The sequence below is a fragment of the Corvus kubaryi genome, unplaced genomic scaffold, assembly GCF_017639235.1.
Source record: "Corvus kubaryi isolate FWS band 111438036 unplaced genomic scaffold, C.kubaryi_AGA036_p1.0 split3-73, whole genome shotgun sequence".
NCBI lineage: Eukaryota > Metazoa > Chordata > Aves > Passeriformes > Corvidae > Corvus > Corvus kubaryi.
Window position 1 is genome coordinate 32279898 of NW_024582091.1, and position 17101 is coordinate 32296998.

The 17101-nt window shown below is 35.7% G+C and overlaps 1 protein-coding gene across 2 annotated transcripts in view; it reads left to right on the forward strand.

The window, feature by feature from the left end:
• Positions 1–17101, forward strand: part of NKAIN2 (sodium/potassium transporting ATPase interacting 2) — a 527252-nt gene that overhangs the window by 424894 nt on the left and 85257 nt on the right. The window lies entirely within an intron of this gene.

Sequence of the window (17101 nt, forward strand, 5' to 3'; positions counted from 1 at the left end):
CCAGGTTCAGGAAAAAATGAATTGTCCTTGAAGGAAAGTGAAAGAGATAAAAATTATTTATTTAACAAACACACAGGAAAAGGATAATGATGCTAGATAATAGAACCTGTCGCTGTAGAGAGAAAAACCTGGGAAAATTTCAGAGTCCTTCCATAGATCTCTCTCTCCCTCCTTGGAGCTGGGACAGGGTGGTGGGCCCACCTCCAGGGCCAAGACCTCGGTGGAAATTCCTCCCGATGTGTTCTGATGTTGAAACTGTCCAGCAGAGAGAAAAGAGAAAAAACAAAGTCTCAGGAAAACGAAAGTTCAACTCTCCATCTTTCTCCAGAGAAAGAAAAAGGAGCTGAAAAACTGGCCGAAAGCAAGCAGGGTGCTTTCCCCACTCTCGCTCTGCTGCTGTAGCTGAACACAGAGAGCCGTCTCTATCTCTGTGTCCTTGAAAACATGAGAATAAACTGGTTAGAAAGTTCCCTCGGTTTTGTCTCTCCCCCCTCTCAGGCTCAGTTTAAAGGCATAGAAAGGCATATATACTAATTTCTGGGCATAGTGCAGCGATAGGGAGTACACCATCAAGTCACCCCAAGACAATTAATCAGAGGAATAATACACCTCTAAGAAAGTAATAGCTGAATTTCACTAGAAAATACAAGGTATGATTGTTCAATTCATCATTCAGTGGTAATATCAGAAACTCCATTACACAGAATTACATCCAGAGATCCAGTGAAAATGTTCATGACTATTGAGCAAACACTGCCACTAATGACTGATTTAGAGAGTTGCAGAACATGACCCTTGCACACAGAACAGTAATCATAAACTTTAATCAGCTTGTATTGCATGTTAGTCTGATGATTAATGTCTAATTTGAAGTGAGAAATAGCTGATATTTCAAAAGCATATGAACTCTGTGCAGGGATCAAGAACCACTGGATCTAAACCAATCACAGGTATATTACATGAAAACAGCTTGGTAGTTACAGCTGGTAGCAAAGGAAGTTGACACTGGACTTATTCAGAATAAAGGTGACAACTGGTATGATGGCAGATAAAAAGTTGAATAATACTGAGTAGGAAATCAGGACTTAACAGTTATGGAAATTGTCATCTGAAATTTGAAAATAGAAAAATAACTTTCAGATTTGTACAAAGAAAGCTGAACTTCCACACATGGTTACCTGTCTCACTTAGCACAGACTAAATTAACTACAGGTTAGCTCACCTTTGCAAAATCTAGCCTGTATCAAGGACCATTTCATTTGTAAGCAGATGTAAATTTAAAGATCCTAAATCAAGTGAGATCATATTTTAATATTCTGAATAATACGTGAAACAAATATCCTCCATGATAGTACAAGCTGTTTCTGACTCCAGCACTTTTCATTTGTGTTGCTTTTTTTCTGTATCTGAGACTTTTAATAACTGATAATTCATGACTTCGCTTTCTTTGTGGCAATTTAACATTTGTGTTCAAGATAATGCTGTCAAAAAAGAAAGCCCAACAAAAATCAGGTGTATTAAATGTCATTGTTGTTTCCTTTTACTGCATCTGTAGTTTCAGTTGCAAATCAATTCCTCTCTACAGATTAGGTAAAAGTTAGCTGCCTGTAATTTTTTCTTTTTTTTGGTTACTTTATCAACTCAGTGGTGCCAAAAAATAACTCTGTAGAAGTTTTTGATATTATTATGCTCACAGTATCTCTTGTCTTCTTTCCAGCCTTGGGGTGGGATATAAGGTATCTATCAGATAACACGGTGTTCCAATGGGGAAGTTTTGAAGTTTGGAATTTTAATCCAGAGCGGTACATTCATGGCAAAATGATGGCAGAATGGTGGGAACTTCCTACAGCACTGTCACAGTTCCTGGAGGTCACAGACACCCATAAATCAACTATTTAGTTGATTAATTCGGAAATCAATTTTCCAGTATTGCAGACACCCAGGAACCTTGTATAGGAGTCCTCAAATTTTTCATGCTGCATGAGTTCATAGCTGGTTAAGGCCAAGTTTCCAAAAAGCTTCAGAAGTTTTGGAATCATATGTATGTGTCAAAGTGAATAGTCTTCTTAATTTTCAAGTAGGACTTCAGTATTCTTCCAAAGGAAATGCCACATTATATATTTAACTAAAAAGAAATTTTTTTTCAATTCATGAGGGAATTTCCAGCTTATCAAATATTTGCTCTAATACCACATATTAATACTATTTCTAGTTGAAGTACCTTCATATCACATCTATCTGCAGAAAACATGCAGTTTGCTCACAGGTTATATATATAGATATATAGATATATAGATATATATACATTTATAATTATTTATTTTTAATCTGATTTCTATTTATTCATCTATATTTCTGGGTTTATTTGTTAAGCATATGGAGTTGAAGATATGTACATTTGGATTAGTATCTCAAGCTGCTCTAAAGCCAAAGGACCGCAAGGCATTGTTCACCTCATTCTGAAGAAAATTTCCACACCTTTTGAGATCACTCATACCCAAAAAGTACCTTTCCAGCTCCATTGGTCCATAGGCAACTAGCTCAGAAGTAGACAGCCAAAGCTAGGGAAATGCATTCCAGCTTTTACAGGTCATACTCTATTTCAAGAGTTCACTGCATAGACTGTGCAATATTATAGGAATTATCCTAGCAGAAGCGGGGAACATAAGAAAGGAGAAAAATTTTATAGAGAGTCATTCCCTTAAAATTACTTCTATAAACAAGGTTCCTTTTTCTTGCATTAAAACTGCTCATATCTCTTAGAAAGCTCTAGGGATAGGTCTTATATTTAAATTCAGTTGTGTTTATGCTTTACATGTTGGGTACTTCCAATTATTATATTAAATATATCAAATCTCAGTGGGATGACTGGTGATAAGTGTTACATATTTATAAATATTATGTATTCCCAGATTGTGCTTTGGGTTATTAGAATCATAGATACACATTGATCAATGGCTCAGTAGGTCAATTTGTCCATGTCAGCAGCCTAAATATGTATGAAAATGTGACAGAACGTACTCTATTTTGTTCTTAAATGCCAGTAACAGTAGATCAAGCAGACTCCCCAGTCAGGTCTCTCCAGTGTTTTCCTCTCCTTTGGCTTCAGAAACTTTTTCCCACAAGATCTAATTTCTATCTTCTTTGCAATTTCTTTGCAATGCAGTCGAGTTCCAGGGCCAGTGATGCTGTACCTCCATTATAGCCAGGGAAAGAGGTTACTCAGTTCACTTCAACACCCAGTCATGCTCCCAGGCTTCTGAGCCAGGAAACCCCAATTTCTTCTATCATTCTTCACATGTTGTTTTCAGACATCTGCTCATTCTAGTCCACAGTTTTTCTTGAAGATTTTTGAGTTGAAACCCTGCCAATATTAGAGAGAGTTTGTGAACTGTGATAACTTTCCCTTTCCTTGTGAAAGAGCAACGTCCAGGAGTTTGTTACCCATACGGTGTTTGTATATGTAGTTATTTCAACACAAATGTACTTTCCAACTTGTCCTTGCTGAATAGCACTTTACAGGACAAATCTAAGGTTTCTCAAGATGATTTTAAATGCCAGTCCTTTCCTAAAATGTTCTTGCAATCTCCCAGTATCATATATTAACAAGCCTTTCCTCTTTTCTGTCATTCACATAATTAATTAAAATATATCAGTATTGGACCCAGAACAGATCACAACATAACATCATTTCATATTTCTTTCCAATATGAATGTTATCTAGTGAAATTTCCCTCTGGATACAGTTTCCATTTTTCGCAGAATGTTTAACGGGTAGGTCAGAACAAAAATTGTTTTGACAACATTAAACTTAGTCTCATATGACATTCATTTTAGTGTGGTAAGGAATCACAGTATATTTATCAAACTCAGCAGGAAAACATACCCAGAATATAAAAATACCCATATTACCATCAATAAGGAAAGATATATTAATGGATCCAGATATATGTAAGACATAGTAATGACTTGGAAAGTGTTTATCTGAATATGTGGTCTCAATGTAATAAATTTAATATCACAAATGCTGTGAAAGGTCCATTAATTTAATGGAATTATTTCCAGTACCAGAAAAAAAAAAAAAAAAAAGAAAGAAATTCTGAAGTTATCTTGGATTAAGCTGTAAGTCTCTACAGGTTAAAAGACTGAAAATTACATGAGGGCAGCTTAATGATGAAGTTGTACAGGATGCTGTGCACTCAGCCCAGGCAATAAAAAATGGTGTGTAATTAATACTCTATTGTAGTGCTGAGGTACACTAAGGCAGAACCAAGGAGTTTGTCATTTCCTAGTCTTTGAGGACTTAACCATGTAATCTTTATTTTCAGTCTTAACTCTGCCATTCATTTTTGAGATTAGATCCTTTTATTTATTTAAGAGATGTATGCCTTTAACGTTATAATACTTTATAGATTCATCTTTCACGTTAAACTAAAGCATTTATTTTAGATTGGAAACATATAAGGCTTTAATGCTGCCTTCTCTGGGCAAATTCAACTCTCAGTGAAGTCAGAATTGCACTAATGCACATTGTAGAAAACTGCTTTGGTCCTGGGAATTCAGAGAAACTTTAATACTTCCAATGCTTTTCTTCAGGAAAGAAAAAAATCAACGATGCTGATATAAAAGTTATGTGTCTTTATGTAAACAAAAGATCCCTCTCATAAGTATTTTATGAGAGTTTTACTCCAAAGAAAAAGACAAAGCACATGTGGTATATTACTGGCATTTCAGAGTGAAGTGATTCTATAGATTCTGAAAAAATGAATTATTTATTGAAATGTATATGTTCTTCCATTGGGCAGATATACAGTTGCTTGAAAATATTTTTACCCAGTCTAAATTTATTAAATCAGATATGCTATGTTTATTCTTTGAGAAAAAAAAAATGAACTCTGCTTCTTTGAATTCACAGCATTTTGCAATATTCCTAAGCACCAGGAAATCAAAGAGCTCTTTGTATCATTCTTCTCCCTGTGACTGTTCTGTTGTGTGTACCAGCTTTCCAATTCCAAGTAATAAAAGCATCAATCTTCTAACATCTTGACAGTGGAGTTCGTATAATTCTGCATTAGCACTAAACACAAACAAAAAATTTAGTATAAGCAGCCCCAAGAGACACTTCAACCAGATAGCTCCATTTCCCTGGGCTAAATCAGCTCCTCAAAACTCAGTTTAAGAAACTGACACAGACACTACAGTTAGAATGGTAAATCTACTCCCCATCAGTTTCTTAAATAAAGTTTTCAATCACTGATTTGGTCTACAGAGACAGAGCTCTGTTCTAGGTACTGCTCTCAAGCTATGCTCATTAAAGATCATTGCTCCTAGTGTTTCATCTTAATCCTGGCTGGAGATTGGAGGGTCTTTGAGTACAGAGCTGGATACTGAAGAGATTTTTCTTAAGTAAATTTTAGCTAGCCGGTAGGAAATGCTTGCAAGTAAAATATGAACACTGAAATACTGTGATACGATTCAAAAGGAATGAAGGCAAGAGACAGAAAATATCTTGAAATAAACTTCCTGAATTTTTGCACATTTTCATTTTTTTCTTCCCAAGTAATGTGCTTTCGCTACTACCATGGCCCCCAGTATGTTACAGTAGGATTTTGAGGGATAGCTCATAGATATTCCTGCTTCAGGAAGACAATCCCTTCTGTAACTGGGGGGGGTTGGGATTTTTTCTTGATTTGCGTGGTTGGTTCGTTCGTTGATTGGCTGGGATTTTGTTTTTTGAAGGACTGCAACAACCTTCTAAATCTTCAAGGAAAGACACATTAAATCGCAAAATTATTTAGGTTGGAAGGTCACCTTGTGTAACTCTCTTCTCAAAGGAGGGCCAATTAAATAGCATTGTTCGGGTGCTTTTTTTGGTCAAATTTTGGATATTACCAAGTATGGAGTTTTTACCTCATTTCTGGGCACCCATTCTAGTATTTGGAAATTCTCATGGTTTAAAAAGATATTAAAATATAAGTAGAATTCTCTGTGTTCCAACTCATGTTTGTTGTCTCCTGTCATTCTGCTGTGGACCTCTGAGAGGAGGCTGCCTCTGCATTCCCTAAACTCTCACTTTCAGTGGTTATGGGCAGTAGTAGTAGCGTCCTCACAATCCTTGTGCTATTAACGCTGAACTGGCCCCATTCCCTCCACCTCTCCTCGAATGTCCTGTGCTCTAGTCCACAACCACCTTAGAAGCCTTTACTGGATTGGCTCCACTCTGTGCGTGTCTCTCATACTGGGAAGCCCAGAACTGGACCGGCCCTCCAGGTGGTTTCTCACCAACCCTGAGCAGAGACAAAGAATCACGTTCCTCAACCTGCTGGTGACACTCCACCTAACACAGCCCAGTTTTTACCCACCAGTATTCCCAGGTTCCTTTCTGCAGAGCTGCTCCCCTGCCAGTCAGTGTTCAGCCACAGAGAGAGCTCCGTTCTCATTGGAAAGGGAGCAAACTGCTGATGGTCCTGTCTGAAAGCAGAGTCAGAGAACCCTCACATTCATTCAAACACTCATGGGAACACTCAATGTAAATTTTAAAAAGCCAATCTTCCCTTTTCCACAGCCCTGAGAGATGCAGCAAAGCATCCAAACAGAAGCAAAGCGTCCAAACATAACTTCAGCAACAGTGAAGTTGACAGCTGATGTGAACTGTCAGTGAACTGTCATTAAAACATAGGTGATCTAGGAATTAATTTTTAAGGATGCCTGCCAGGTACTACATCCTACTCTTCAATTAGCAGGGTTTGCTGTGCTGTATTTTATAAAATATCTCTTACACATTTGTTTAACACATGAAGTAAAGCAGTTTGATTAGATTTTAATCAGTCTGTATTATTTCTCTTTAAAGAAATTTTAATTTGTCTCTTAGAATAAAGTTTCTGCAAGACTATCCTTGGAAAATACAAGACAAATAGCATTTGTTTCATCATTAAATAACATAGTTATTTGTTAGCCACTCTATCTTCTACAAAATACCAGATGGAAATATTCGAGTGTAAGAGAAAAGAGTAATCATGGGGGAAAAAAGCTGTTGTAAAAAGTTTTAGAAAGAAAGAGCATGATATCTGGGAAATTACTTTTTACCACCTAATAGCACCCTCAGTTCAAAACCATAATGCCACACACTGAATCTGCATATTTTTTCTGCATCTTATGTATATCATACAGGCTGGTATGTATGTTGTACAAGCTGGTGCTAAGTATAAGCTTAGCAAAATAATGGATCTTTTTGTTGAGCTGATTTTGCCATCTTAATGTAGGTGTTCTTTCATTGTATGTAAGAACACATATATTCTTATAAATCCATTATGCTTTACAGCTTTATATGCCACACAGACAACATGCAAAAGAGGGACAGTCTATTCATCTGTGGATTAGACCTAACTGATTTAAATTGCTGCAGTTTCTTTTGCAGTACATGAGATGCTTTCCTTCATACTAGCTAAAAAAACCCTAGCATGGTATCGTAAGATTATTCCTCAGGGGGTGCTTTTGAAAATGTAATAAAACCCATTCATTTATCCAAAGATATGCACTGAGTCTTTTTAAATGGCTTTGAATTGTCCTTAGGAGGCTGTGGTTTACTACAGTGGTGGAATTTTCAGGTCATAGCAGTACCTTACAAGAGGAAAGGACACCCACTTGGAAAGTTTTCTAATGTCAGCTTGTTGAAGATTATAGTTTGTTTTTTAATGTAGGTGATGAAGTTTCTTTTTATCAGTTTCCATGAGACTCGAAATGTCAGAATAGAAGTTGATGAATTGCTTACTTTTCATCTCTGATTCAAGGATTTGAACCCATATTCCCTCCACTGAATATGAGGGACTGCTAACATTTTTCAGTTTACAAATGCAGCCTAGGCACCTCAAGTTTGGAAAACTTTAACATTTTCCTAGGAAAATGTTGAAACACATGTTCCACAGTGTAGCTCATTTTTTGGTTCTTTTCATTTTGAAAGCAAAAACTAGCTAAAGAATGGATTTTCTCCATAGTAGCCTCAGTATTCAAAATTCTTTCTGAGGTACATATAAAAAAAAAAGAAAAGAGAGAAGAAAAAGAAAAAGAAAAAGAAAAAAGAAAAAGAAAAAAGAAAAAGAAAAGAAAGAAAAGAAAAGAAAAGAGAAAAGAAAAGAGAAAAGAAAAGAAAAGAGAAAAGAAAAGAAAAGAAAAGAAAAGAAAAGAAAAGAAAAGAAAAGAAAAGAAAAGAGAAAAGAAAAGAAAAGAAAAGAGACGAGACAAAATTATCAGCTCTAGAACAGGAGAAACTGTATACCTTTTTTCTTAAAAACAGTTAAAATAATTTTCAAACACAGGAAACAGTCAATGCACAAAACATCCCTAATTCACTCTGTGTTCAAGATCAGTTAGACCTTATTATTTCTGGGCTTAGATGACAGTATTGGATAATTGTATTAGTTTTAATAAAACTAATCTGTGGTCCATGTTGAGTGACGTGATATCACACCACAAAGAGAGCAGTTTCACCTACTGCTAAATTAATTAGTTCATGTAAAGTGAGAAGAGTTTGATTTATCAAATCTGATATAGCCTTAGGTATTCTGATAATAGCCATCATCACCTTCAAGGACATGAATAAACACTTTATGAACTAAAGTTTATCAGAGTCATGTTCAACATAGCATGTTCTTGTGACAGACGTCTTTTCGTTTAAAAAAATGAATAGGATCTTTAAGACAGGAACTGAAGGTGGTTTTTAAAATCTGTAGGGTAAGTAAAGCTCAAGCAAAAGTAGCTCTTGCCACACATAAGCATTGAGAACTGTGACACAGGTTTTACTATGTCACTTGATGGATTACAGCTGTACAATCCCATAAAATTGGTAAAAGTCATATTGAGGAGTAAAATGTGTTAAACTAATGGTCAGAAACCTTAGATATTCAGCAGGGTTGCAATAAAGTCTGCTACATGCAGGCTTTGTGCACATCATGCTGGGCATGTATCAATGTTTGTTCAGAGATCTGACTTTTCTTTTACTGGCCCAAATTTGCAAGGTACATGAATGTTGTACAGCTTCAGATCTGAATCTAATACTGTGGATGATGACAGCTATCAGCCTGGTCAGTAGTGGAATAAGTTACAGGGAAAGACCCTGAAGTAGATGATGCAGTACAGTTATTCCATACCATTTCTTGAACAGGGCTCAAGGGCTACGTGGAGAGAGCCCACACTTCCCCTTCTGTGCTTCCTGATAATCAGTCTGTGGCTGGTGTGCTGCTCAACATCTTATCTAGGTTCCAAAACAAGCTTTTCAGAATCCTTCAGGAATATTTATCACGCTGTTTCAATTGGGTCCTTTCTACTGACTTCAGAGGAATTCAAACCATTTAAATCTGGATATTTTATTTTGCACTGGGAGTGCAAGTGGGTTGTGAGAACTAGCTATGCTTTTTAAATTGATGCTTTAGCTCATTGCAACCTCCCCACAGAAGTAAATCCTTTTGAAAATATTCACTTTGGAATAGATAAACTGAGAAAGATGACTCCACATTCTTTTTTTAGTAATTTTCTCACTTATCTAGGCTTCATTTTAATTATTATGATATCTTAATGCTTATAAAATCACCACTGACTAGAAATGCTTAGTCTATAGAGCACAATGTACACAAACGATTTTCTCCTCAGCCTGGTATTTCAGGAAGCCCTCTTGTTTTACAATGATCTCACTTTTCCTAAGACTGCTTTGGGGACAGCAATGCCATTTTTGTGATCTTAGAACTCCATTAAAGTCTTCTGACTGTTTCCTGCACGCACTATAGGCATTAGATAATTATTTAGATTTTAAAAGATAAGAAACAGAAAACATAAATGTATCACTGTACACATGCTTTTTTTGTTTTACAGTACCTAACACTAAGTAGTAACCAACAGCAGGGGACACTGAACAAACTGCATCAGCTGGAATGTCCTTCTGCCTACATTCTGATGTTTAAGCTCTACGTCATACTCTTCTGCATCCTTCTTTACTAAATGTTGGACCATACTAAAATTTTTCCTTGGACAGAGATGATCAAGCAAAGTATTTTTGAGGTGGTTTGGTAACTTGGTACACCATTTGTTCTAGAAAAGGAATGAATTTTAAGTATATTAATTTCATGCTGCAATTTTAATCAAGGCCTAGACCTTTCTGTTTGCAGCCTTCAGAATGGTGATGCCAGCTAACTGGAAGCTCTCCATCATCTTTTTGGATATAATCCAAGTATAAGATGTCCTTTTGATGCCTAAAGATTTTTGCTATTTGTATATTTTTCATGTACTCAAAGATTTGTAGACTGTTTATACATAGTTATATAGCTTCTAGTACTTTTCCTGTCCTTTCTCTCACATTTTAGAACAATAAACTAACCCCTTCTAACACATTCCTGAAATTCTATTTAGTCTTATTCTCAAGAAGAGGAATTCTAACAAGGACACTCTGTTTTGCACTAGAACTTAGAAGACATAACAAGAAATAGGGCAAAGAAGCCCCTGGAACAACTCCAAGGGGCAGACCCAAGGGTGGGTTGCTGGGGTAACTGTTATCTTTTTGGATGTACCTGCTTGATATACTAATTATTAACCTTTTAAAATTTGTAGTAAATCAATTGTACGCGTGCGCAGAGCCATACTTGTGCACCTGAAAGCTTTCATTAAAGATCTGGTTTTTAATACTGTTTTGAAAGTTTTTGTCTTTGATTCTGGGCAAAACTTGTGCTTAGAGGGATTTTATTCAGAATTAAGAGGTTATGTATATTTTTGTCTGAAAATTCTAAGCACTATTGATCTGTGTATTAGCCTGGGTAAACCAAGACAGGAGACATACTTCCTTTACTGTTTAAAAATAAGGGGAAATAAACAGTCTCGAGAGAATAATGAACTAAACATCTTTAAAAGCGTTATGCCTTGCCCATAAAAAACTGGTAGTAATATATTGGGAAAGCAGCATAATCATGCATTTTCTGCTCAGTATCACTAACCAGGGTTTGGAAAGCAATCAGAACATTCACTTCAGAAAGAGATCTGGAACCACACTGAGTTTAGCTCAATCATAAAATTCCTTGCTAGTTTTGTTTCATGGGACACAGATTTGGTGTGGGAGTAGAGACCATGTGCCACAACCCTGTGGAAATCACTTAAAATACTGGATCAATGCCCTAAATCAGGCAATTCAGTCCACCTCACAGCAGAAAGTTCAAGGTATCCTGGAGATCATAATTTTCTAGTTACACAAGTAAATAAGGTTTTGTACCTTCAGGTTTAATCCAACAATTAGAAAAGACTTGTCTTTTGCTGGAGGGAAAAAAAAAAAAAAGCTAGTTTTCAAAAGTTTTAATGAGATTTGGAGATTTGGTAATCCCAGGGACAGAACAATCTAGATCACCTGGAAACACTCAGAGCTTGGAGATAAGATGTCTTTGTCAGAGAATGGCAATTTGTCAAAACAAGGTATTATATTTAACTCAATTTCCTTAAACAAATTTTCTCAATTCCAGAATGATATCCTTGATTACTGCACAGTGAGAAATAAATAACATTCCACAGAATTAGCTACTACTGTGGGATGTGAGTGCCTCTAGTCAGCTTTCCATTTCAGTATATTTTATCACAAGCTTACATCCTCCAGAAAGTAATTTTCCAAGAAATTACAAAAATTATAGTTCTCAGGATCTTCACTAAATACGTGCAGTAGCTAAATTAAAATTTCTATTTGACTGCAATTCTCAGTCCTTGTGATAAATGACATTGGGCTACTGTGAAGGGCTAAATTCTCATGTTCTCATGTTCTGCACAAGAGAAATTTCAATGGATCTTAGTCCAGAACACTCTAAAAATATTCAGTTTAAATATGAAAAAATATTCACAGAAGAGTAATATTCATGCAGTAGTAATAATTACGGTAACCTTGCAATATAAACTGAAAGTTTCTACTCCCCTTTTATGATATTTTAATTGAAGAACTAAATAGATAGAAACTTTTTGAAGAAAGATGTTAATAAAATATGTTGATGCCACTGAACTGATTAATATGCTGGAGCTTAGCAGGTATCTTTTTTTTAATGAGTAGAAACAGAGCAGATTAAAATTTTTAGGCTTGTCAATGTATGTATTTAATTACTAGAAAAATATGAAGATCTAAATTAATGTAACATTAATTGTAGCTTTAATAACTTCAGAAGATAATTGACAGGTGTCGTAGAATATTAATTGACAATGTCAGTCTCTGTATAGCAGGGCCTATGCTTTTTGAGGATTGTTTATAGTATTTTATTAATATAGCATCCTAGTTTCATTTTAGAGAAGAAAATCAGGACATCTGAGTCATCTCTATCATGCTGGTAACTTTATAACTAATTCATTGAATCTTTCGGAAATACGCCGGCACACTGGAAATCGCTTAAAATATAGTAGTAGCTTTTATAACAGAATACTGAGAAAAGCTATCAGTGGGACAGTTTTTGCCAGTTTTCATTGATGAACTTCAAAAGTATATCAGTTGTAGATTCAAACTGGTTAAACCTTATCTGATTAATGACACATATCAGATTCTGTAACCAATTTTCAATTATTCTGGTACAAAATTATTTTATAAGAGGAAATTGAAGAGAATTCCAGGTTACTGAAAAAAATTCAAATGAAAGGGAAAGCATCACACACATACAAAAATTGGGGAGGCAAAAAACACAATTCAGATGCAACAAAATAGAAAAAAAAAATCTTTAAATATCCATTTCCCCTGCATAACTGTACAATAATTATTTTCTGCATGTCAACTTTGAGCTAATAAAAACCAAAAACAAACAAACAGAAAAAAACCCCAAACAAACAACAACAACAAAAAAAAACCCCATAGCTGATAGGTTCTATTTTGGTTCTTCAGTGAGGAGAGATTTTTTCTTTAGACAGGAAAAAGTCTGCTTGCATGAGAAAATGGTACTGCCTGGTGGGAGTTAGTTTTAGTGGAAAAGTGAGATAACAGAAGAAAAAAAAAAAGCCTGTAGAGGCCTCTGTGCATCCTAGGCATCCAGTACTACAAATGCTTTCAGACCATGATCTTTTATCACTGAAACCTTATGTGATCATTCACTCTCCAAGCAGCCCATTCTTGCTAGCTGGAGTTTGATAAATGAAACAAGTGGTTACATGGTTGTATTCAACAAAAGTTGTACAGAAGCTTGACAGGTTTGCACAGATTTCAGCAATTCCTAATTAGAGAAATAGAAGAAACTTATTTCCCGAGACACAGCAAGCCACAACCACTGAAGTCAGTACAATTCACCTTCCCTGAGTCTGCGAGATCTCCTGGACTTTCAAGGAGAATCACCCTGAACAACTCCTGCCTCTTTTTTCTCATGGCACTCTTTGGAGTCAGCTTCTCTAAGGTGAAACCAACAAAAATCATTCAAACACTAATATATTGTGATTTCTGCTAAGAGATAGTGCACTTACTAATATGTACTAGTACTAATACAACACACAAAGAGCTGCCTTCCTTTTAAGCACTGCTGTCCTCCTGCTGTGTCTGATTGCAAAGAAGCTTGTATTCTTTTTCTGGCAGCTTTTACAAAGCTTTCTGTTGCCATATGCTGTCATCAGCTGTCCTCCGTCAGAAAATACTATGTACGGGGCAGCTGACCCCAGAAAATGTTGCTATCTAAGGTATTAAACATAGGCACAAAACCATCAGAGCTCAAAATTCTTTACTAACTAAGCTGAAATGAAATTACAGACATAATTTGAAGATGTCTCATATACTAACCTCAGAAATCTGAGCCTCTAAGACTTCCAAACTCCAAGATTTGTCTAATCTCATAGTACTTTTCCTGACCACTACAAATACCAGCACATTTTCAGAATGTCAGCAAAGACATCCTACAAAGTATTTTCCTTTGGTTTTTTTTCTCCTTTATGAGTATGAAAATCTACTTTAATGCACCAATTTTTCCTAACAAGCTTTACAAATACCAGCAGAATTTACAAAAGCTGCACAGTGATCGGCAGTAAAACCCTTACAGATGAATTTCTATGTCCACGAAGGAAGCAGCTGTTTGTTGAATTTAGGATAATGAAATCTTCCTTGACATAAAGACTTTGAACAACAACATATTGGCTTGCCCAATGTGTATCAACAATTCTTGTTAGTTTTCATAGCTTCAAGGCTTATCAGACCATTTCTCTGCATTTCCCTGAACAAAGTTTGAGCCACAGATGTTGAAAAGAAAACAGACGGCAAATACACCAGAGAGTATAATAAATCCCCAGCTTCCAGTGTAGACTTTGTCTATGTCCACTAGAACTGTATTCAAACAGGGAACAAAGTAAATAGCAAGCAGAGTTTGTCCAAAAATAGCTCTAAATGCTGTCAGTAGAAGAGTTGTTAATGATAGATACATCATTCCCTTCTTGGCTTCCACAGTCCTACAAGGAGACTCAAGTCCTTAAGTGTTTTCTCACTAAGGGAAACTTTTTCATAAGCTGGGTGACCTTCACTAATGAGCAACAGGAACTGCTCTGCTGATATGGTTGCGTGTAAGGGGACGTGGCTTGAAGGTTATAGGCAAGTTCAAAGCGCATGGCAATTTATACCTGAGATTTAACTCTGCAGCAGCTTTGTAGTTAATAGGCCCCTTCTATGCTTATTCTGATCCCACATATTTTGGGGATAGAAATTTACAAGGTGTGACTTACATGTTGACTTCTCAAGATTTTATTTCATCGTCATTCTCAATCCATCCAAGTTGGACCTGAGCTGTGAATGGTGTCAAATCTTACCAGAACCAGATTTCATATCTTATTGTTTTGCTTTCTGAAGCTGACCTTCTTTCCTTAACTGGCTCAGTATGTAACAACTGCTTCTTGAAAGCCTTCTCAACCACATGATTCAAAGTTCTTTAAGATTTGAAGCTGGGCTTTAGTAGGATTTTTTTTTTTTAATTATAAAGACTTAAGGAATATAACATTTCTATGCCAGTTATCGGGTCTATTTTATGACCAAAGGAAACAGAATAGCATTTTACTGATTATTCAGAGAAAGAAATAGAATATAGATCTGATAAAGATCTATATTATTTTTTTACTGGTAAGCACTCAAAGACTATTCCTGAACAAAACAAGACCTAATCACAGCATTTAACTGAACTGCAAAAGATGATTTGAAGGCAAGGGAATTTTGAAAATATTTCAAAAAATCATCTGGGGATAAATTCAGGCATGGAAGAAAGCTAGATTTGGAAAAGTTTTATTTACATATGTAATTATAAATATTTTAGTGTGTAATTATATTTCCCACGTAACTTGGAAATTTACTTGTGCTTTTAACTAGTAAAGTTTTTTGATTATTGCACCCTTTGTAAGCAAAAATAGCTGCCTTTAGAGAAATTATATTCTACCCACAGAGCCCAGTTTTGATTTTTATGTTTAGCTCCTCCTGATCTATTATCACTTCATCTGGCAGATGCATAACAAATATTCACTTCCCGCAAGACAGTTTATCCATTTCTTTTTCAAGGAATACATTTTTCATCCCTCGTCCGCACTTTGTAAAATATATTCAGTCCATCATGATTCTTCTCAAGGTATTGCAAATGCTAAAATAGAGATAGATGATGAGTCCTATTCATTTGTGCTGCGTCTCTGATAAGAAATTAGAGGTTTAGAATTTTCTGTGGTAACTAAAATGGCTGAAAGTTCTTTTGACAATAGCATGATGGATTCCAGTTTTATTCATTGAGAAATAAATCTGTTACTTTAAGCAAAGTTACTCCAAAGATGTCAATTTTTCAACTTCTTACACCAAGTGAGAAGACCGGTGTTTTACTCGAGGGGTTGTAACAGCCCTGCCTTCAGAAAGAAAAATAACCTTCTGGCTTGGGTGAAAGGTAAAAATTCCCATTTCCAAGAAACACATGGCAGACATTTTCCAGTGTGGCTTTAGTAGGGAAGGATCCACATTGAGGAAATGAAAGGAGAGGTTTGTTAAGGATGAAGACTTGTAACCATACATCAACATATATATGTGGGCAAAATTCACATTGTTTATAGAAATAGTTGCTGTTGCTTTGATCACCTTCAAATGCTTGAAGTTAGTTGCATGATTAAATTCACATGAAGCATTTTCAATTTCCTCATACAGCTCATTATTTGCTGGATTTGACTGTTGTGAGAATGAAGGGTAATTTTTCATTGCAAGCATATTTAAGGTCCTTCCTGCCATCTGATAGCTGTGTGTGCTTATGCAGGGTAGGAATTGATTTTTTTTTTTTTTTTAATGTACCAAATTTCTATGCTTTTGGTCAAGAACTGCAACTTAGAGAAAAAACATTAAGCTACACTGCAGTGTCAAGTGCAGTCACAGATGGATTGACATGTGATATTATCCAAAACCTGTCCAGATGGAGTTACCTTTTCATGAGTTAGTGAAAAAAGGGGAAATAAGTGGGACTGAAAAAATGACTGTTTTGAAGGGAGGGAAATGTGGCTACAACTTATCCGCTACAGAATAGCATTCTATTCTTTTTGGCACGGTAAGCCTAATTAAATAGTTACATTTTAAAATCTTTATGAGAATCTTAATTATTAATGACATCAACAGGCTGAAAAAAAATGTAGGTTAGGTGTGGGGAGAGTTTGGTTCTGCAAAGACATTACTTAAAGGAAAATTTTTTTGCATGACTGAGCACATGTGCACACAGACTAGATAGTTACATTTTACAATGAGGTTACAGTTATAAATTATTTATAATGTGTTGGGTAAACACTGTAGGCTATTACAGAATCCACAGAGTCCATAGTTTTGTTATAGCTATGTGTAACACCCTCAAGTAATATGCAATCACATATAATTTATGAAAGCAATATCCATAGTATTGTTTATGATGTATATTAATAATTTATTAATCCTTTATGAACTATTTATAAATGCAGTCCTAATGGAAAGCATAGCTGACTTGTTACTCCATCGCACTAGCTGTATGGGAGTTAAAGGTTGCACACCCCTGCCCCACCTTTTCAACTAGCCAAACAGTCTTTAGACAAGGCAACACTCACTATTTCCTTACAGGCTCCTAGGAAATTAGAAATCAGAGAGAGACATTGTAAAGAGATT